At 40.4% G+C, this 21,811-nt stretch overlaps 1 long non-coding RNA gene across 2 annotated transcripts in view; it reads left to right on the top strand.

The window, feature by feature from the left end:
- The first annotated feature begins 20 nt into the window (after positions 1 to 20).
- The window catches only part of LOC118923305 (uncharacterized), a 43,217-nt gene continuing 21,426 nt past the window's right edge, over positions 21 to 21,811 (top strand). For both annotated transcript variants that reach the window (XR_008993893.1, XR_008993894.1), the window contains exon 1: positions 21 to 503. This is a non-coding gene — a long non-coding RNA (uncharacterized LOC118923305). The remainder of the gene's footprint in view (positions 504 to 21,811) is intronic.

Consider the following 21,811-nt stretch of genomic DNA (forward strand, 5'->3'; position numbering starts at 1 on the left):
AGTTTTTCAAGGCGGCGCACCGGCCGGGGCGGGAAGGGCGGGGAAAGTTGGCTCCCGAGTTGGGCACCGGTTCATTAGCATTTAAAGGCGCCCGCTGCCCTTTTCAGCCCGCGACGCGCCCGGGACGGAGCGCGGGCCGCGCCGGAAAGAAAAGCGCAGCGGGGTGAGCGAGCGCGGGGCCTGGGACCGGCAGTCTGCGCGGAGCGCGCGCTGCAGCCCCGCGGTGGGAGCCGGGCGGGGGCGCGCTCCTCCCGCGCGATGTCCTGACACCTGGAACCGGCCTTCGGGAGAGGGAACTGGCCGTGCATCGCAGGTCCGCTGCGCTGCTCGCTCCCAAACGCTGGCTTTTTAAGTCCTCTGCATTTGCTCATTCAACATTTATGAAGCACCAGAAACGATTTCTGATACAGCAATTAAGAACTGAAATAATAAAAATCTTAACACGATTTGGCTACCTTAGTCCTGAAAGGTAATTCACGGATAATTTCGTCTATAAACCGCAGGTAAGGAAATTGAAGTCCAAACCTCAGAGAATTAGTCAGGGTTTACACCAATTTAATGGCAACAAATAATGAGCTATTTTATATGTATTTGCTACTGTACTTGGAAAGAAAAAAAACAATAAATCTACATTCTACCTTCTGCTCCAACTGTGAAAGCTTAAGCAACTGAGCCTTCTGAGGCTCAGGAATGAGAGACAGAAAAGCAAATCACCCAAATGTTATTCCCAGTTGGAAGAGCCCATGTGGCCTTTATAGAGTGGACTGGATTCGGTTAAACACTTGGCTAGAGGGACTGTGACCTGTGCCCAAGAACTATTTGGAATACAGGATTATTTGGTGTTCTTCGTCTCTAGGTCCAGACAGACCCAAGTATAAGTTCTAGTGCTGCCCTTTATTGTCGGCGTTACCCTGGGCTGGATACTCAGTGTCCCAGAACCAGTTTTCTCCTTCACGAAGGTTTCTAAAAGGTACCCTGGAAAGTAGATGAGATTATCCTGTGTAGCTCTGGTGTCTGCTCCTACAAGGCTCCTTTTTTTCATTCCCTCTTTCCGTGATCCAATTTTTTTTCCCCTGGAATTGTCTGTTATGTGGCTACATCAGGAGGGTGGCTAGCAAATGGAGCTCATCATTATATCCCCACTGGTGAGAACAGAATCTAGCCTAGAGCTGGAACACAGCAAATGTTTATTCAGTGAAAACAAAAATACCCAAACTCAGTTATTTATCAAGAGTCGTTAGCAATAGTTATGAGACTATCCTGCCTTATTACTTTCTCACACCATCCATGAAAAATACAAATTAAAGAAAACAAATTCTTAGAAAAAAATAGCAATATATGGAGTTTTGCATGTCATTCAACTGCATTTTTTAAACTACATATATCTAAAAGTTAGGTTCGTATTTTACTTTAACTTCAAGATGGAGCATACAATAGTTATGTATGGGTGTTTTGAAAAAAGGTCTAATTTTAAGCATATTGATATATTTCTTAATTGTAAAGGTTACAGCCTTAATTAAAATTAAACTATAAGCATGATTTATTCTGGTGAGGACTGGCCTTTGACTTTCTTATCCACCAAAATGATTGCCATTGCAATTTACCATGTAGAATTCGACTGCAAGGAGGAAAATATGAAGGCTTGGACACTTCAAATTCCACTCTCATAGTCAAGCCCTTTTAAAAATATATATGGGTATCCCCTGCTTTTCAAAAGTCCTTTTTGAAGTTATGCCACTTCACTTTTATGAAAGACCTATATTAGTACCTGTTTTCACTAACCAAAAGGAACCTGAAGAGAATTTTCACTTTTACAAAAAAGATTCGAAGTGAAAATAGTATTCAGCTCTTGTTTTGCAGAGAGCGCGTAGAGGCAGCACCCACCCCTAGCGGTGAGAGGGTTTCTGCCAAGCTCCTTGCCTCAGAACACGCAGCGTCTCAGCATCGTGCCGCCATGGTTTTGAGCTGTGTCTGTGAGCATCTGTGCTTTATCTCCATTTATTTTGTGCATCCATTAGCAAGATGTATCCGAAGATATCAGAAAAGCCTAAGGAAGGTTATTTTTTGGGCTGGGAATGCTCAGAAATTTTTCCGTATGAATTAATGGTAGGTAATTGCTTCTTCACTTTATGCCATTTCAGCTTCTGAAAGTTTTCACAGGAAAGCTCTACTTTTGGATAGCAGGGGGAAACTGTATACATATTTACCCTTGGATGATAATTCATAACTAACAGGTGTGGTCTCCAACCTCTGGAAGACCCTAAAATAATTACAGATGCATCTTGGAATTTCCTAGAATTTTGTGCTGGAATGGCTCCCAAAATTACTCATCATTTTCATCCAAAAAAAAGCTGCGAGCAGCTGGAAATTCCTGGTACTGTGCTGAACGAATCTAGAGAGCATTAATTAGAACAAACATGATCTATGTTATTTTAATAACCATAACTAGAGAGCAGCTTGGATATAGATGCACATAAAGTCTTTCCTTTCTTCACTCAATAATTCACGTGCTCACTCATTAGCACATGTTTACTAAGTACACACTATGTGCCAGACGAAGGGCTCCATTCTGAATACCTGATGCTGATGAAAATAGAGCTTGCCCTAAGGTTTTCTCATGTGACATTAAATCATTTTTTTCACTGTTATTTCTATTGTGAGAAAAAGCATCATTTCTTAAATGTGAGATTAAGTGGAACAACAAAAGATTCACAATCTAATTGTTGACAGCCATCATTTTTACACAATGATGATTTGGTCGTGAAATAACAAAAGCCACTCTGTTCTGGAGTGAAGGGAGTTGTTGCAGCCGATGGAAGGGACGGAGGAGAGAGAATCTGAGAGGCTCCGCTGCAGATCTCGGATCCAGTCCCCAAGCCAGGGACTCTCAGGAGCTTTCCTAAAGACACCAAAGTCACAGGATCTCTGGGTGACTCTCAGATCCTCAGGGCTAGAGCCAGATCTTGTGAGACTTAAAGCTTATGCAATTTAGAGAGTTTTTAAGAAAACAATAAATAAAATTAGGAATACAAAATTATTCAAACCACTCCCAGAGTCTTAGAAAGGGCCCACGCAAGCAAAGAGCCCTGAAGTTTAAACTTTATTTACTTCACTGTGGGTCCATCCCACACCAGTTACCTCAGTTGGCAGCATAAATGCCGGCATTCCATAAGAAGTTTTTCTGGAAGCAGCTTTGGAACTCCCTTTGCCTGTGCATCTTCCTGTAACTGACTCTGGAAAACAGTGGGGTCCTCCTCTTCTGCCTTCTCAATCTTAAGCTAGTGCCTCCCATTGACAGGTTCCAATCTGGAACCACACAGGAATGAGATTCTGGGGAATGCAGCTCCTGTGGTTGCAGGCTAAGGATGATGCAGAGGTGAAAAGAGGCTATCTAGCTATCACCCTAAGGAAGGAAATGCAATGAATCGATCAAGGAGATTAAAGAGAGTTTAAGCCATTCAGGGCCTAGAGCTTAAAGAATGGAAGCATTGATATATTAGCATATCTGGAACTGGAAAGCTGTGACATATTAATCTAAACCTGATCGATAGATAATAAAATGGCACAGAAGGAAAATGGTCAGTTTGGAAGAAGAGTAGAAAAGTTGAGAGTAAAGATTTTTCATTGTCTCCTGAAATGCTAAGGGGAGAAAGTACCCTGATTATAGCTCTCTGGCATTTGTTAAAAACGCATGCAACACATATTAGTCATTCACATTAGGTACTAGGGATACCATGAAAATTGAGAACAGAATGGCCCCCGTATTTAAGGAGCTCATGGTCTATACCAGCACTATCCAATTGAAATATAATTTGAGCCCCAAATATGAGCCACAGATGTAATTTAAAAATAAACAAAAGAAACAGATGGTATTAATTTTAAGACATTTTCCTTAAGCCCATATATCTAAAATATAAATCATCATTTCAACATTTAATCAATATAAAAATTATTCCTTGTGTGTTTTATGTTCTCTTCTTCTTTTCTTTCTTTCATCTGGTGCTATCTTCAAACTCTGGTGTGTATTTTAAACTTATAGCACAAACTTAACCTGAACTTGCCACATTTTAAGCGCTAAGTGTGGCTAGTGGCTGCTATAGGGTGTTGCACAAGTCTTTTAAACAGCTAGAAGTTTAGTCTGAGAAAGTATCTTTAGCCAGAAGCCCATTGTGAAAAAGCCCCGACCCTACGATCAGGACCACACATCAGGGTGAGGTAATCCATCAAGATGATGTTAATCTGTCAGGCTCACAAGAGCTTCCTTATGACATATAATACCCAGAGAATTTACATGAACCATAACTCCATAGTTCTGACCAGCTGTATGATGGTGTCACTGATAAATTCTAAAGTAAAGTTAACTTACAATATCCGTTCCATGTCGTCACGTCCTCTGCAGTGCGCTCTCCTCCCTCAATATATATTGCCGCACCAAAGTGAAGCTGCATTGTGGGCTTTCTTCCTTTTCATTAAGAAAACTAACAGTAGAGTGGGGGATTAACTGTGATTTAATCCCCTATAGGACGATGGATTTAGGATTTGGAAAAGGTTGTACCTCTAGATCTCAGATTAAAGAGAGGGGAGAAGAATTACTAAATTTAAAAAGCAGGTTAAAAAAAAAACAATTATTTCAGCATGTGTTGATTTTATATTTTATACAGAAGTTCCAGCTTCTAAAAGACTGTTGTGTTTGTTTTGCTTCTCTTGTTTTTTCCTAAACTATTTAAAGGAGTTCTTAATGTTTCTGTAAAGAACTGCAAATTCGTGTACTTTGGGTTGAAGAACTTGAAAAGATTGATAAATAAACAAGAACTGGAAAGAAATCTTAGAAATTATCTGTTTCAACCTCACTCATTTTGTGAGAATACCAGAGCTTAACCAACTTTTTAAAACTAGTTAATCCATTTCATGGCAAAGCTAGAACCAAAACCTGAGTCTCCTTGTACTTAATCTGATGCTCTTTCTACTACACAATTCTGGTTGAACAAAGTCCCCATGCTCTGGCACTGTGTCTAGTGCTGTCTCAACTCTCCTCTTCCATTAAGTACGTAGTAAGTGGCCTCTGGTAACATGTAAAAAACGTGCAGAGAAATCTGTAAACACTCTGAACTCACTTCAGAAATAGCATCAACTGAGCGAGGCTCTCTGGTCACTAGAAGATGGTCAGATCTTTCCGATTAGGATTCCTGGAGAGGAAACCAAACAGCTGTGTGCAATTTTATTTTGTAACATTTTGGAACTAAGTCTCTAAAACAATGAATAAAATATATTCTTTTTCTTCCTGAAAAAAAATCTTCCTTCTGTCTCTGCACAGTTTACTTCTTTTTTTCTCTCTCTCTTTTACTTTGCTTTCTCTCCTCATTTCCATCTTCGTCATTACTTTCCTTTAATCCTCACTTCTTTAGGAATGAAATCTCATGGGGTATCTAATCTAAATTCTTGTCTAGAAGATCTAATGTCTTAGGTTTTTTGGTAGCTATGATAATTCAGGAACATAGATCCTCAACTAACAAAACAGAAAAGGAAAAGCATCCAATCTTCTTCAGTTTTTGCTCTTCTAAATTCTCTCTCCAGTCTTCTTTAATTAGAACTCTAGCTCTCAGTTGGGCTTCCATTTGATCTCTACTAGCATCTTTAACTGTTCACTTTAATGTTCCATTTAGTACTCATTTTTTGGAGACACTTGTTTAATTTGATTTTGATATCCCCTACCAACATGGGAACTTTGGAATGAATAGGAAAATTTGGGAGAATTAAGGAAGAAATTACTTCCTAATTTAAAAAATAATCAAACATCATTGGAGTTTGGCTTCCATATGATAAGTTCACAATATTGAAGAAAAAACTATATATATTATACATATACAAAAAAATACCATAATGTAGCAATATTTGAACTAAATATAAACAAGGAAAAGCAATACCTACCTTTTCCAAGTGTTTAGATCTCTAGAAAGTTTACTGCACTGTGAGCAAACTATTCCTAGTGCTCTTCCTTCTCTTCTGCCTTTGTATGCATCTCTTGCATCTATTACCATTGGTCTTGGTCTTTTAATGAGCATTGGACGTTGGAATGCAGAATTTGAACAAAATTAAGTATTATGATAGGATATATGTGTCCATTTTAGGTTGTATGTTACTACAACTTACAGTTACAGATAAGCCTGTCGCACATTTCCAGAAACACATCTACCTAATGTCATTTTGCTCTGAGGCATAAAATACATTTTCAGAAACACTTGGGCTAAAATAGTCTTTCCTTTATTTATACTCCCGTTTAGGCAATACTCAGTGATTCCAACATCTTGACTCTCAAGCCAGGTTTTTCTTCCCTTTGGATTTATAAGCCATTTAAGGAGGAAAGGAGTAATAAGTGAAAGATCAGTTTCATTGCTAACGATGGAGCAGTTTTAGAGTTTCAAAAGATGAAAGCAGAAGTTTTAGAGTTTAAAGCTATCCCACACTAGGAGTCCCCGCAGCGGTGATGGAAAATGAAAACACTAGGAGTGGTGAAATACCAACAGGGAAAACTTAAACTCAGGTAGGCTGATTTTTAAAAACAAGATTGCAAGAATCAAGTGGGGTGGCTTTGTTTATTTTCTGAAAAGGATGGTAGTTGGGGATGATCATTTGTGTGTGTGTGTGTGTGTGTGTGTGTGTAGCCACTATTTTAAAAAACTCACCAAGCCAAAGACATCTTCAGGATGATGGACAATCCAAAGAAGTGTGTTACAGTGAAGACATAGGGGATGCTGCTTGGCTGTGATTACTCTTATTCTCTTGTAACTCGATTTCATGAATTTTTATCCATATTCAAGGTTTATAATCTATAACTATAATGAAATGAAATACTGTTCTAAAGTTAAAGTATGGAACCTGACATCTAAGGAGACTCAGCTAGTATATTGGAGCCTCAGAGTGTAGAAGAATGCCATTTTATTTGGATTTCACTAATGAACAATAATGCTAGCAAGGCATTTCATTATCTCTTGACAAGAGTGAAGCAAGGAACACTAAGCTGTACCAAGAAGGACCTCAGTTTAATGGCATGTAACGTGCGATGGTGAGAAGTTCAATAGGGTGACAAAAATACTTTTGGGTGTCCCTATTTGGGAAGGTACTAAAGACAAACTTTTGGGGCAGGCAGTTTTTTGGCATTTGGATAGAACATTGACCTACTGTGAAAGGCCTGTAGGAATGTGCTTAATTAGTATTTTATTACCTGGATTTGGGAGGAGCAGGAGTCTGCTCTGGAAGGTGAGATGCAGTTTGCTCCATCACTCAGCATGTCTTTATAGCTTAGGAAATAAGATTCACTATGGCTGCTCAACAGGTATAGCTGGGCACACCTTAACCTTAGTTCCTGATTTCAGTGTATTCTATCTCTCAAGATTAGTTGGCACTTTCCTAACCTTTATTATGGCAGAAACTCTTAAGCAAGCTGTACATACCTATAGAAATAGGCCACCGTGTTGTTTGAAATAGAAGCCTGGCAGGAAAAGGCTGGATTGGACTGCTGATGCCTTTTGTCTAGATGGGAACCTAACTCATAGTGAGAGTTAGTTTTGTAATCAGAGGATCCCTCCCATCTATGTGTCAAACAAAAACTGGAAAGAAGAGACACCAATGTCTCCTAGGTGGAGACTTTATTTTCCTCAGTTGACCCTTTCCATTTCCATGAAATTCTTAGAATTTCATTTGTCCTGAACTCTAATCCAGTTCATTTTTTTTAATCCATCAAATTCTGTTCTTTCTTTCATTTGTTGCTCTCTGTCGTAGTGAGGGTAGCACAATTACTTGAATGCTAATAGGAGGCATCATTAATCTGGTATCAATCATGGTCTAGGTAGTAAACAGGGGCCTCATATTTATCATTTCTAATCCTTCCACCAGCTCTGCAAGATTAGTATTCTTATCCTAATTTTATAGATGAGGAAACTAAAATTCAGAGTGGTTATATGACTTGCCTAAGATCATAGAGCTAATAGATCCTAGAACAGAGATTCAAACTCAGATCTTTCAAGCCCCAAACCAGGGCCATTTGTCACCTCTACACTAATGCTCCCTCTGGCTCTTATCCATGTAGATTATTTTAGTGTACCTGGTCTAGAAGATAATCTAGCATTCATTCAGAGAGGACGTTTGTTTGAAAATTGTAGATGAAGCCATATTACCGTATGGTTACCTTCATCCTCCCATGAGACTCCATTTCTATCAAACGCAGAGGCCCAGCACATGGAAGCAAAGTGAGGATAGGATAGATACATGTGGAGTGAAGAAAGTAACTAGGCTATGGCTGTTTCTCTTTTTATACACTGACTTTCATATATATATATATATATATATGTATATATATATATATATAATTGTTGTTTCTGTCTTCATGTTAGGATTAATCTCAATTTCTCCTTCTGCTATTCCAACACCATTTAAATTTCCAATTTGATTTATGTAAATTAAGTTGCATGTTATGTGTGTTGCAGTAGAAGAATCAGAGAGAAATTGGCCTAACTGGGCTTGTGAGTTTCTTTTTCCTTTGTCCAAAAAGAAAGCAAAATATTGGCAGTTAGTAGTCTACAAGACTGAAGACAGAAGCTGATTCAAAAAGACTGCTCTCTTTGAATTGTGACAATCCAAACTGACTGATAATGCAAGGGTGTTCCTAGTGGAAGGGAGAAGAGCTAGTGTCTTTGTCAGGAGGTATGCAAAAGCAAAAGCCAAGCAAGAAGCCTCTGAAGCCTGGGAAAGGGCCAGTAGGTTACTGTGGGTAACTGGACCGTGAGCCGCTCCCTCTAGTGCCCCTCGGAAGGACTTTGTACTGTGTGGGATGTCACATGGTGGACACATTGGGCAGCATGGTGATCCTCGGCACTCCCACCTCTGGTAAAAACCCCATGAACACTGTGGTGCAGAGCCCTGGGCCACTGGACTTGGGCATTCTTGCAAGCTTAGACAATGCCATCTCAGTAGCAGCATGAATGCAGTGTAGACTAGAGTTTGCTCTATGTAATAAGGGTCTTAATTAGGATGGACATGGGTGGGGAGGGGAGGCAGAGACCCACTTATGATTGAATTTCCAACAACTGTGGTAAGATGGGTCTCCAAAAAGGATTACTCTTGATTTGAAAAAAATGCAGGCTGAATATTTTTGTTTATCCTTTAGATCCATTCTTCACCTTTCTCTTCCCTGCTCTGTGTCCCAAGGGCTAACCTTTCTGGATGCTGTCTACAGACTTCCTTGCCTTCTGGATTCCAGTTGTGTCCAGCCATTGAGAGGCACTGGCAGGGGATCAGAGGCAGGGAGGAGAATGAATTGGGAGATTTATTCCCAAGGATCCCTTCCTGTGGGTGGACTGGGTCCCTTTATGAAGGCGGCAGATCCTGTCTGGTGGACTTGGAGTTACTCTCTCTGGGTGGGGTTTCAGTAACTGTTCCTCTCCGTCCCTCTCAAACTGAAGATCTTTGGAAGCTTCCCCACTGTGGTTGTCCTGGGGGGGACTTGGGGGTCAGAGAGAGAAAGTGCACCCCACTATTCCTAGCTGATTTCCCTTAATCCTCTCTGTGCCTTTTCTTTGTTATATCCTCCTCGATCAATTGCCTTTTATCATGCCATCTTTTTCCTGCTGTGACCTTGACTGATGCATTTTGTGGCTTTATTTCTCACATCTGAATATGTGGATTCATAACCTTTATATGTGTGATTTTTTTCTGGAATTACCAAAAATCTGTATCAGAGCCATAGGTAGATTTTAAGTCCTAGCACAGAAGCCAAATCATTTTGAGATTTTGGGACTGAAAGTCCCACATCCTGGGAAATGCCTCAATCCCAGGCAAATTGGATGCTCAGTCAACGTAGTTATGACCCTCATGTAACGTTGGACGTGCTCTCCCAGAAGTCCCTCGTGATGTAGTCTAGTGGACTGCAGCAAGACAGAGCTTGATGATTACTGCACAATTCGACATATAAGATTGTCCACAAGAAGATGAAGGAAATTAAGGTAAATGCAAACTTGCTCAACAATTGTTTCAAGAATACCTTTAAGTGGGGCATAAGCCTCTGGGATAAATTGTTAAAAATTAAACCACTTGAAGATAGAGGGGCAGTACTGTCAGACTCCTGGGTACATAGTGGAAATGATTCTCCATATGTGGACCTGCCATCTGAGGCTTAATTTCACATGTTGGAACAGATGAAAGAGCTAAAAGGCCATTTAACTTGTGATAGAAGTGATTACCAGAAACTGAGAGTGTTTTTAAGGGATACAAGAGAAAAGGCCATCCCAAGAGAAAAGGCCATTGTAATGTGGATAAGGCTAATACTGAGATGGCAGGAAGCTAAGAAAAAGAATGTGGCCTTCGGGATGTCTGTGGAGGTCAGCCTGGCGAGGCCACTCGTGCTCTCACGGAGAACGCTTCAGTTGAGGGCACCTGAGAGCTGGTCTGGGGGCTTAAATCCAGAATACGGTAGGTACACCTCCTAATTATTGTCAGACAGTTAGGGAAGGCTGACTACATTCATAATAAGGTTAGAGACTTTGTTACAAGGGAACCTACCCTCAGAGCCTGGGGAAGGGAAGGGCTGACCCACTTGGCCCAGGTGTGAAAGGAACGAAGATGAACATCTAAGCTTAACCTGACTGAACTCAACCCCTTTCCAAACTTCTCCCAACTAAAGAAGCTCGTGAAAAGGGAGAAGCAGCAGCTGTTTCCTTTCACAGCAGGGAGGGGTCCCTTGTGTTAACTGGGCTAAATCATGGGAGGAAGTAGATGGGGAGTCAGCTTGGCCATCAATCTCTGAACGCCAGTGACTTTTCAACGTTTTACCTAAGTAGGCACAGATACCCTTTTCCAGTTATCTCTGAGAATCAGCTTCTGTGATGAGTGAAACCTGGTCATAGACTTTAACCACCCAAACTGTCAGACTTTAACTTGCCATCAACATGGTGGCTGGAGGCATCTGCAGAGAGCCGTGAATTGAATAAGACTGGACCCTGTGGTGAGACCAGCATTGACCAATATCTATAGAAAGAATAGAGGTCTGAAGCCTCTATCTTCTGGGGTCTTAGTCTTATAAGCTGTGTAACTGTGGGAAAGTTCACGACTCCTTGCTTCAGTCTCCTTATCTGTAAAATGGGAATAATAATAGTATTTTTATGAGGTTGTTGTGATGATTAAATGAGATAATGTATATACAAGTCTTAGAATCATACCTGTCACATGGAAACTATTTAGTAAGGGTCCACCCTCCTCACCATCAGAAAGGACATATTTATAAGATAGCTGCTAATAGTTTAGGGTGTATAATCACCCTCCTTTTACTGTGCTTTTGAAGAAGATGGGCATCCCACTACTGACCTCACAAAGAGCGCATGTGTTGAGAAAGCTATGGTGCACTTTGAAGCTCCCACGGGAGCAGCACCGGGGCTCTAACGTCTGGAGAGGCCGCCTGCAACTGGCAGCCCTTCTGCTTGACTCATAGCCCCTTAACTCAACCCTCTTCTGATCTACTTTATGTGCTATGACAAATACCATCACCTCTCCAGAGTCTGCTCAGAATATGGGTTATTAGTTGTTAACCAGGAAATATCTCTCCACTAGAAAACTTTCTGTGTTTTATTTAGGGAGAATTTTTAGGAAATAATAAATAAACTGGAATCTGGAAAGGGAGGGAGGTACAGCCTCAACTCTCACCAGGTAATGGATGAAGGGCAAGGAGGGAAATAACATCTTCTCACCCTTCCCCCAAACGTGCATGGATGTGAGCAGGAGACTATGACCCAAGGGCGATGGGCAAAGGAAGGAAGTGGTGCCTCTGTGGGTGAAGGGTGGTGCCTGTAAGGATGAGAAGGTTAGCTGAAGATTTGACTTGGGTGAGCAACTCATATGCTTTCCCCCAGTAGACCCTATGTTTCTGCCCTAAGCCCGTATTAATTAAACAAGAGGCCATTAGCCTGAGGTGATGTAGTTCCTTGGTAATCTATGTAAGCAAGCCTTTTAACCTCAAGGTTAGAAATTAAAACCTAAGAACAGCCAATCATAAACAGCCAACCAGGCTTTCCCAAGTATGCAAATGCTGAAGCTACAGCCAATCAATATCCTCGCTTTGCTTCCACATCTTCTCTCTCAAAGTCACCTAGCTCTCATCAGTGGAGCACTCCTAACTTCTTCTGGTTTGTCTCCACCCAGTTCGAATCAATTTTGCTCAAATAAACTCCTAAAAATGTTAATATGTCTCAGCTGATCTTTTAACAGTTCTGGTTTGAGTAGTGGAATCCAAAGGTGACATCCCCACCCCCAGCAGCATTGGAGCAATGAGCAATAAGCAGGGGTAGGGCCCTGCTGAGCTCATTGGGTTCACTGCTTTTTCACTACCTCTGGAGGTGATGAGTGGGTCCCTCTCAGATATGTGAGCTCTGCAGCTTTTCATTATGAGCTCCCAGACTTTATCTGAGCACTCCTTTTACAGGACTGGTCCAACTTAAAGCACACTGGGTGTGGGCTGGACTGGCTCTGACTTAAACCAGGCAGGGTTCACTGTGAGGCTTCAGGTACATAGAATGTCCTTTGAAGGGAAAAAAAGAAAAGGGGTTCTTCCAAGTGCAAAGAGTCTGGGACTCCTCCACCTAAGACTCCAGCTAACTGTATGTATAAAAGGTACGGTACCACTGCTCATGTTTGAACAAGTAGGTTAACATTCTGAAAGGTAATCCTAAATTACAGTGGCCACAGTGGGAAATTTTAACCTAGATAAGCTTATTCATTTAGGAGGTGCCATAGGAAAAAGGTGTGTCAGCCAAGAACTCAGAAGGGTAGAGGGAAAATTACTTCCCAGATGAGACCTCCTGGGACATCCCACTCACTCTGTGCTTGCAGATAGGATCCTGGCAAAACTGGCAGAAGCCAGCAAAAAGCAAGAATTCTTACAAAAGTCAGCTTTCCAGCTCTCTGTCTGTAGTGCCTGATGGAGAGAGGAAGGTAAATTTTCACATTGTCCTTTACTTTCTAAATGTAGACTCTTGGAATTCGGGTTTGGAGTGCCCCTTGGTAATTGATCCTTTCCCTCCCAGGGACAGCAATTGCTTTCTTCTCTTGTTTTGTGTCCTGAGAATTGGGGTTGGCTTTCCTCCTGTTGGGGCACATGGGTGTGTGTTCTTGTGTGTGCAGGAAACTCAACCATAAAATTTGGAGCCCCAAGAATATGGCCGGATGGAAATGGGTTGTAACCCATTTGCAGTAGTGACCTATACTGACTGTTGCCAAGTCTCATGGGAATTGTCTAACTCTTTACATTATCTTTGGGACTGTTTCTGAAGTTGGGGAGGGCTACATCTTTTGCACCCTGTTTGGGAGCCCCTCTTGTGTCCATGGTTAAGGCTTAATTGTTTTTGTTTGTAAGCACTTGGTAAGTATCCTTTGGTTTAAAAGAAAAAAGGGAAAAGTAATGATGTTTTTAAGAGTTCAGTACAGCCAGGATTATTTACTGTTTGTCCTGGTTAAAATCTGATAATAATGTATTTGATTCCCCACCCCTAATTCTATTGAGATATAATTGACATATACATTGTGTAAGTTTATGGTGTGCAGCAGGTTGATTTGATTCACTTACATACTCCAGAACAATGACCAAAACTATTAGCTAATACCTCTATCACATCACATTATTACTATTTCTTTATTTGTGTGTGCTGTGAAATGTTTAAAATCTACTCAGCAACTTTCAAGTATATAATACAGTATTATTAACTACAATCACCATGGTGTTCATTGGACCCCCAGATGTTATTCAGCTTAAGACTGGAAGCTTGTATCCTTTAACCAGCATTCTCCCCATTCCCTCCACCTCCCAGCCCTTGGTAACCATCACTCTGCTCTCTGATTCTTTAAGTTCAGTTTGAAAGGATTTTTTTTTCAGTGGGCTCTAAGGTCAGTAATTGGCCAAATTGGAAGCTGATATTCAGAGCCTGATAAGAAGGTTTTTTTCCCCAAAGGCCTTTTCTCCTAAGTTAAAATGGAACAATGTACACAGAAGGAAAGAAAACATCCTGAAGCCATTGTGGAAGGATTTACTAAAACATTCCAAAGACACACAGCTCTAAATCTAGAATGTAGGAATCTTTTGATTTCCATTTTAGTTGGAAATCTTTCCCCTGATATAAAAAACATGTTGGATGGGTGGGTCAGCCCTTTCATATTTTTCAGATTGCAACCCAATTCTCTCAGGAATTAAAAATAATTGTACTTGTTTTACAATAATACAAATGCAGCCCTAGAAGCAATTCAAAGCTTACTAATCCTTTAAAAAATCCCCAAACCTTCCCTGCTCATCTCAAAAGGCTTGCAGATAGTGTAAAAAATCAGGGAACAAAGCTCTTCCTTGGGGAAAACTACTTTCTTTCTCTGTACCTTTGAGTTGCAAATGTTTGACCCTAACTCCTCTAGGGACCTAAAGTCTTAATAAGCATAATTTCCAGATGCAGAAAGACAAATACCAAATGATTTCACTTATATGTGGACTCTAAAAACAAAACAAAACAAAATGAACAAAACTGCAACAGACTCATAGACACTGAGAAGTGACTGGTGGTTACCATGGGTGAGGGGTTGGGGGAGGGGAATGAAATAACTAAAGGAGATAAAGAGGCATAAAATATCAATCATAACATAAATTAGTCATAGGGATGAAAGTGCAGTGTAGAGAACATGGCCAGTAGTTTTGTAACATCTTTCTATGTGGACAGATAGTAACTACAGTAGTTGGGGTGAGCATTTAATGATGTACATAACTGTTGGGGAAAGAAATCCTTCTTAGGTTGTATGTGTATGGATATATGTTACTAATATAGGTATTCCAGAGACTGAAGTTCACATAAGTTTGTCGATACTGTCATTATCCAATTATCTTAAATTGTTGTATGCCACAGAAATAATTTTCTTATCAAATGAACTCTCATCACATATTTAACCATGGCCATTTTTACAGTCTTTTTGCCATTTATTGATGGTTATTGTATATTGATCTTTTTCCAAAAGTGCCTTGTTTTCAGAGACATTCATGGAAATGGAGCTGACAAGTACTGTAGAACAAAGGTTTCTGATACTTAATGATCATCCCAATGAGCTGGGTAAGAATCTTCAAAACTCTCATGGAAAAACTGGATTCAACAGAATGAGAATTATTAACATGGGATTAACTGAACTGATGGGGATGATTATAATTTTTAATGACTTCATGTTTGAAACACTGCTGGCTCCTTAATGTGTTGGTTTTCCAGGTTTAAGGAAACTCATGTCTCCTTTCTCTTAAGCTATCTGTGACTTACAGCAATTTGTTAAAGGATACCTTTTGTAAACAGAATTGAAACATTTATTCTTTCTCCCTACCTGATCCCTTCAGAATTTGGACTGTCTTTGATAGAAATGGGGGTGGCTACAGAGAGAAAAAAAATCATGTTTCAATAGAAAATGGTAGCACAACCTTGTGGGTCTTAAATGCTACTATTGTTTATTGTCTTTGAGGTTTTCAATCTACCATTAAACTGTACTGGATCCTGAATTTTATTTCCTCAAACATCTAGCTGCAACCCTCCAAGTTAACATTCCCAATTTTCTCCCACTCTTCTGACTTGGCATCACTAAGACCAAAGACCACCCTTGATCTACTTTGGAAAAGAGTTTCCAAAAGGTCATACCAGGTCACTACTGAGTCAGCCACCAAACTTCAGGGCCTTAAACCCTGGGTCCCCATCTTCCAATTAGAAAGGGCCCCCTCCAGACTCTTGGAACTGCACACCAGCTGGAGATCTAAAATCAAAATTGCCTAGAACGTTCTTGCCTAGAAGCAGATGACATCTTGAGGTGGACATTCTCCCAAGATCACAGATCAAGATCTCCATCTCCAACCTGAAACCTTTACTCCTTTTGTCTTTCTGTACCTGTTTTTTGTCTCTGTGAATGCATGGGAAGGTAATGCTCCTTAACTCTGGCACCTATCTCTGAATCTATCACTAATGCCATAGATGCACAGCAGAAGTTCCTGAGCTCTCTTGCTAAGGTGGTTTTAAATAACAGAAGTGTTTTAGGCTACTTATTGGCTGAACAGGGAAGAATCTGCACCCTAGCCAATACCAGCTCTCATACCTGGGTCAGCACCCCTGGAACTGCAGCAAATACAAGACATTGACAAGGCACGCCACTTCATTAAAACAGGCAGATGCCTCTTTACATTCTTTGATGTATTTCATACCAACTAGTTTGATTCATGGGAGCGCCGACTAAGGAGCGTACTTACTTCAGTTTCTCAACACTGTATTCCCGAAAGCCATCGTTGTCTTCCTGATGAGTACGTTTGCTCATAGGTCTTAAATATGGGTTCTCAGTCGGCAGCGGGACATCAGATGGTTTCCGAAACAGAGGAACAGAAACGAGATGAACAATAAGAAGAACAGCAAAAACAGTTCTTCCTGACACCAGGACCCACGTGTTTCGTGCTGCGACAAGAACCGCTTAACCCTGCTGGCGACTGAGAGTAGCACAAATACCACTTTTTGGGTCAATCTCTCATATATGAGAGGATGACCGAAAGGGGGGGTGGTTAAATTAATTAAACAAAGAGGCCATTAGATTGAAGTTCATTTGAATGCCTGTTAGCCTGCCTAAGCAACCCAAAACCTCAGTTTGTAATACCTCAAAATTAAGAAAGTCAAACCTAAGGACAGCCAAAACCAACAGCCCACGAGGCTTTCCCATAATGCACCAGCTTAGGCTACAGCCAGCCTTTCCTTGCTCAGCTGCCGTGTCTTCTCCGCGGCAGTCTTTCTCCTGGCTCCTGGCAGTGGGTTGCTCCCAGCCACCTCTGGTTTGGCTCTGCCCGATGCAAATTGATTTTTGCTCAAATAAACTAAAACATTTTATATGCCTCAGGTTATCTTTTAATACCTCAGGTTATCTTTTAATACCTCGTATTATCTGAGGCTAATACAGGCTGAACCAGCTCTGTCGTTGAGTAGATTTGGGGCTGTTCTGGGAGAAAGACATTTTTCCAAAAGGATTCAATTCCTGAAAGAGACAGCCAGGAAATGTCCCCTGTGCTCAGATCACATATTCAGCTCTTAGGGAAAATATTGCTGAGATATTGTGATTTATAATAATAAATATATATTTGGTCTTCCTATTCCTGGTCTAACACTCCTACAACCCTGGCAATTTCCTAAATGGGAAGACCCTTAAAAATGTCTTTTGTTATTCATAACATGCTCCTCTCAGCCACACCCGAGTTTATATTAATGAGGTGAATTTTTGAAAGCCTTTAAGGAGGGGGGACTGGTTTCCAGGAGAGCCACCAAGTGATTAGAGGATTTGACCTTTCAACCCCAACCCCTGATCTACAGGGAATGGTTAGGGACTGGAGATTGAATTCAGTCACCAATAGCTAATGATTTGGTTAATCATGCCTATGTAATAAAGCCTCCATTAAAATCTCAAAATAACGGGGTTTGGAGAGCTTGTGATTTTGTGGACAAGAATGTCAGGAGGGTTGTGTACCACAAGCCACAAGGGGACAGATACTCCCATGTTCAGGATTCTTCCAGGCTTTGCCCTATGTGTCTCTAATCTGGCTGTTTATTCATATTTTTTAATATCCTTTGCAATAAACTGGTAGTCTAGTAAGCAAACTGTCTTTCTGAGTTCTGCTAAGCCACTCTAGAAAGTTAATCAAACCAGAGGAGGAGTTTGGGGACCTCAGATCTATAGCCTAAGGGTCAGCAGCAGAGGTAACAATTTGGATAGGCAGTGTGTATCTGCAGTGCCTGTGTGAAGAGAGGGGCGGTCCTGTAGGGCTGCCTTAACCTGGGGGATCTAATGTGATCTCCAGGTAGAGAGTGTCAGAACTGGATTATTCTCCGAGTAGACAGAAAACAGGAAGAATTTTCCTTTACAATTGCCCATATACCCAGGTAGTGATTTTTCTGACAGTTCCTATCTTAACAACACTGCTCATTCAGGTTAAAAATGTTTTGTTCTGTGCTGTGGACAACAGACTAGAGTTAATTTTTTTTTTTTTTTTACATAAATGGAAGGATTAACAGTGGGAATTGGGCAAAAAGTGTCTTAAAATATAATACAAAATTATACTTTTGCCAGTTTGGTTGGTTGAAAAATTGGATTTGATTTAATTTTAAGAAAAATAATGATTTTTAAGACAATACCTGAGTTTGTAAAGATTCATGCCCTCATTTCCTCAAAAGCTTGAAACCATAGCAAGTTCCCTATTAGGCAGACATGTCTGGGTAACAGCTGATTCAGCTTCTAGCATTTCTTAAGCAGGGCCCTGTAGAAGTGATTCTAGCTTGTCCATTCATACACCCAGCAGCTGATCACAAGAAGATTAGATTAGAGGCTGTGAATCATCAGTGCAAAGTCATTTTTACTACTGGAATTACAATTCCAAAAATTTGCCTTTCTTATGTTAGCTTCCTATACTGATATAAAAAGCAGAGCACTAGGAATATCCATTTTGTCAAGGCCATGGTGTGATGCCTAAGGAAAGTTTCTCACAACTTACTTTATAAATTTTTTCATTTAATTCAGAAAAAATAGAAGGATACATACTTATGTTAAAAGGTATGTAGTAACGAGTAAAAGGTTAATCTCCCTATTATAGTTTTTCCATATATCCCACTTACCAGAGATAGCCACTATTAAAAGTTTTTTATTAATCAAGTACAGTAATGAATTATAACCCATTTAAAAAAATAGAGGTTCATGAGTCATACTGATAAAAATAAATAACTGGGGAGAAGCGAGGGCTCTTGTTTAACAACCAAATGCTAAGGTATGACTGGCGATTGTGGAGGAACTTGTAAATCAGCATCTTGTAACCACCGTGGTATAGATTGGATCAGGTAAGATTCATTAGGGGACACTGTGTGGAGGGGGACATGTTAATGAGGAACAAGACATTTCCATGGATTTAAAGTATCTCCCCACTAATCGCTTATTAGTTGGAAGACAAAAAATAGTAAAGATACAGAGGAGAAATTGCACAACACCTTGCCAGGTGATCAGAATCAATACCACCAAGAGGGGTAGATGGGTATCTTTTGCCTCTAGATGAAATAACCTGTGAAGGACGAATTATCACCTCAGTAGTATTCCAGCCTGAATGCATAATCGGAATCTGATGTGGAGGAAATACACTGCACAAACCCAAATGCAGTACATTGTATTAAAAAAAGGAGAGACTGAGTTACTGTGCTAGAAGTTGGTCACGGGAATGGTAGTACAGCATGGAGAACATGGCCAATGATTCTGTAACAGCTTTCTACGTTGATAGATAGTAACCGCACCAGTGGGGGTGAGGATTTAATAATATGACTAACTGTTGAACCACTGTGTTGCACATTTGAAACCAATATAAGATTGTGTATTGGTACTTCAATAAAAAAGAGGAAAGAATGTATTCTTCAAATGTGAGCATTATAAAAGGCTAAGAAAAGCTGTGGAATATTCCAGAATAAAGGGGGCTAAAGAGACATGACAACTAAACACAGTACTAGACAACATATGTGTGTGGGAAGAAAAAAAGTGCCATAGAGACATTGCTGGGTTCAGTCACGAAATTGGAATTCAGGCAGTAGAATAGATGGAAATATTATACCAATGTTAAATATATTGATGTCAATAACTGTATGGTGCTTATGTGAGATTATCACAAAATTCTTAGGAATGACACACTGAAAAGTTTAGGTGTTAAAGGCCATAACTTATATAACTTACCCTCAGATGATTCAACCAAAAGGAGAATAATAAAGTAAATGGGGTAAAATATTAATAAGTGAATCTGGATAAAAGGTATGTGGATTATATTTGTACTATGCTTATAATTGCAATTTTCTGTATGCTTGAAATTATTTACTAATTTTTATTAGTATAATGTATTAACTAATTGTATGTAAAAACAATTTTAAAAACATGTTTTTTTAATCCTTTCAGGCTTTTTATGTGTATTTACAATGTATGTGTGTGTGTCACACATTCAAATAATTTTAACTTTTTCTATCATTACAAATTGAAGTTACCTTTAAAATGTGTTAATCTATCAATAGTTAGGATAAAATCACAGAGCTCAGCACAGTAGAGGAATTGTAGTTCTTAGTGGTGCACCAAGAAGTAAAAAGTCTAGAAGCAGACAACAGGACATCTTTGTAATTGATGATGATTATAATGGTTACTTGGAAGGATGGGGAAGGGAGCAAAATGAGGGTGGTGAAGAGAAGAGCATAATGTGAACATCTTATTATGTCGAAGCACCCAAATTAAAATATATAACACATCATATATAATAAATATGGGCCGTTATATTTTTGACATACTGTGTTGCTTATCCATCTTAATATCTGCAACATCTAGCTATTGTGCAGATGCAATCAAATTCCAAGATAACGAAGATTAAAGTAACATTATCTGGTTAACTCTTGTCGCTCAATTGCAGTGCTTGTGTCAAAGCTGCAAAAGAGTTCCTAGTTATACGAAAGATTCTGCCACTGCTTGTCAGCCCTTCAGAAAATAGCCTGCTAGCTTGAGGCCTGTTTGACCTCTCTGTAAAGGACCATCACAATGCTGACCCATTTCTCAGTACTGCTTTGCAAAGTAGCTTGTAAAAAAGGTTTAAAGACTTTTGAAAACTTAGGAGTGCCTCATAAAACTGAGTTAATAATGACAGGGTATCTGTGCCCCATAAAACACTCTATTCTCTGATTGCAAGGTGGAGGACAGAGGGGAACTTCCAAAGACCCGCCTTCTGGGGGCATTAATGAGCTTTATGTAATGTGTGTGAATGTTGTGATAGTAAAGATGTTACTGTTACTACTGGGAGAGGTTAGTTCCCGGAGCAGTGCACCATGGACCTAAGCAGAATCAAAAGAGTTTTAAAACAAAATTTCAGAATAACTACCAAAATGTCATCACTGCAGTAGCCCAGAAAGGTGCTTACCTACCCGGCCAGCTAACCCATTCTGTTGGCCATCACTCACCTCAAAGGTAAGAGGAAGAACGGATGTAACAGATTCGCGGGGCCTGACCCAGCATGCCCTATCCTTGCTTCCTCTCTCCCAGACCCTGGTCCACCTTCAGCAACACTAGCATCTCTTTGTTCTCATCTGACATGTGGACTGAAGGCTGACACCTGTGAGAATTAATTTGCGTTATTCACACAGAAAGTTGCCCCTACTATAAAAGATCTGCCCCCCACCCCACCCGCCAGCTGAAATTCTACAAAATACAGACTCACACATTTCAGTTAGGGAAGTTACGGCAAACGGATTTCATATGTGTGCAGACTTCATCTGATGGGGAATGGCTTCCTGGGTGGTTTGGTTAAGAAGGACTCTGAGGCGAGGACCCATCTGAGCTCAGCATGAAGGAGACTCTTGATAGAGCAGCATTGCCTAGCACCGTAGGACAAGGGGTTAGTGGCAGCGTTGCTGGGTCACATCTGCCTGCTAGTTAAACGTATGGCCTCCTTTACAAATCCTTTTTCTTCATGTGCTGTGACATCTCCATGCAATTTTACAGATTATTTTGTGTACTTGGAATACCCTTTTCCTCTCTGCATATCTGAGAGCTTTCCTTCAAGACTGTTCAACTTTTACTTTCTCTCTGAAGCCTCCCCTCGTTGCTCCAAGCTCCTTCGGAGAGAGTCTCTGGGAATCTGGTGTTTGGGCTTCCTCACCACACACTCTCCACAGAGTCTCTCATGAAAGGCAGGCACCACACGAATGATGTGCAAGTAAATGTGCGCTCTTAAAGATCA

Source organism: Manis pentadactyla, chromosome 14 (genome assembly GCF_030020395.1).
Source record: "Manis pentadactyla isolate mManPen7 chromosome 14, mManPen7.hap1, whole genome shotgun sequence".
Taxonomy (NCBI): Eukaryota; Metazoa; Chordata; class Mammalia; order Pholidota; family Manidae; genus Manis; species Manis pentadactyla.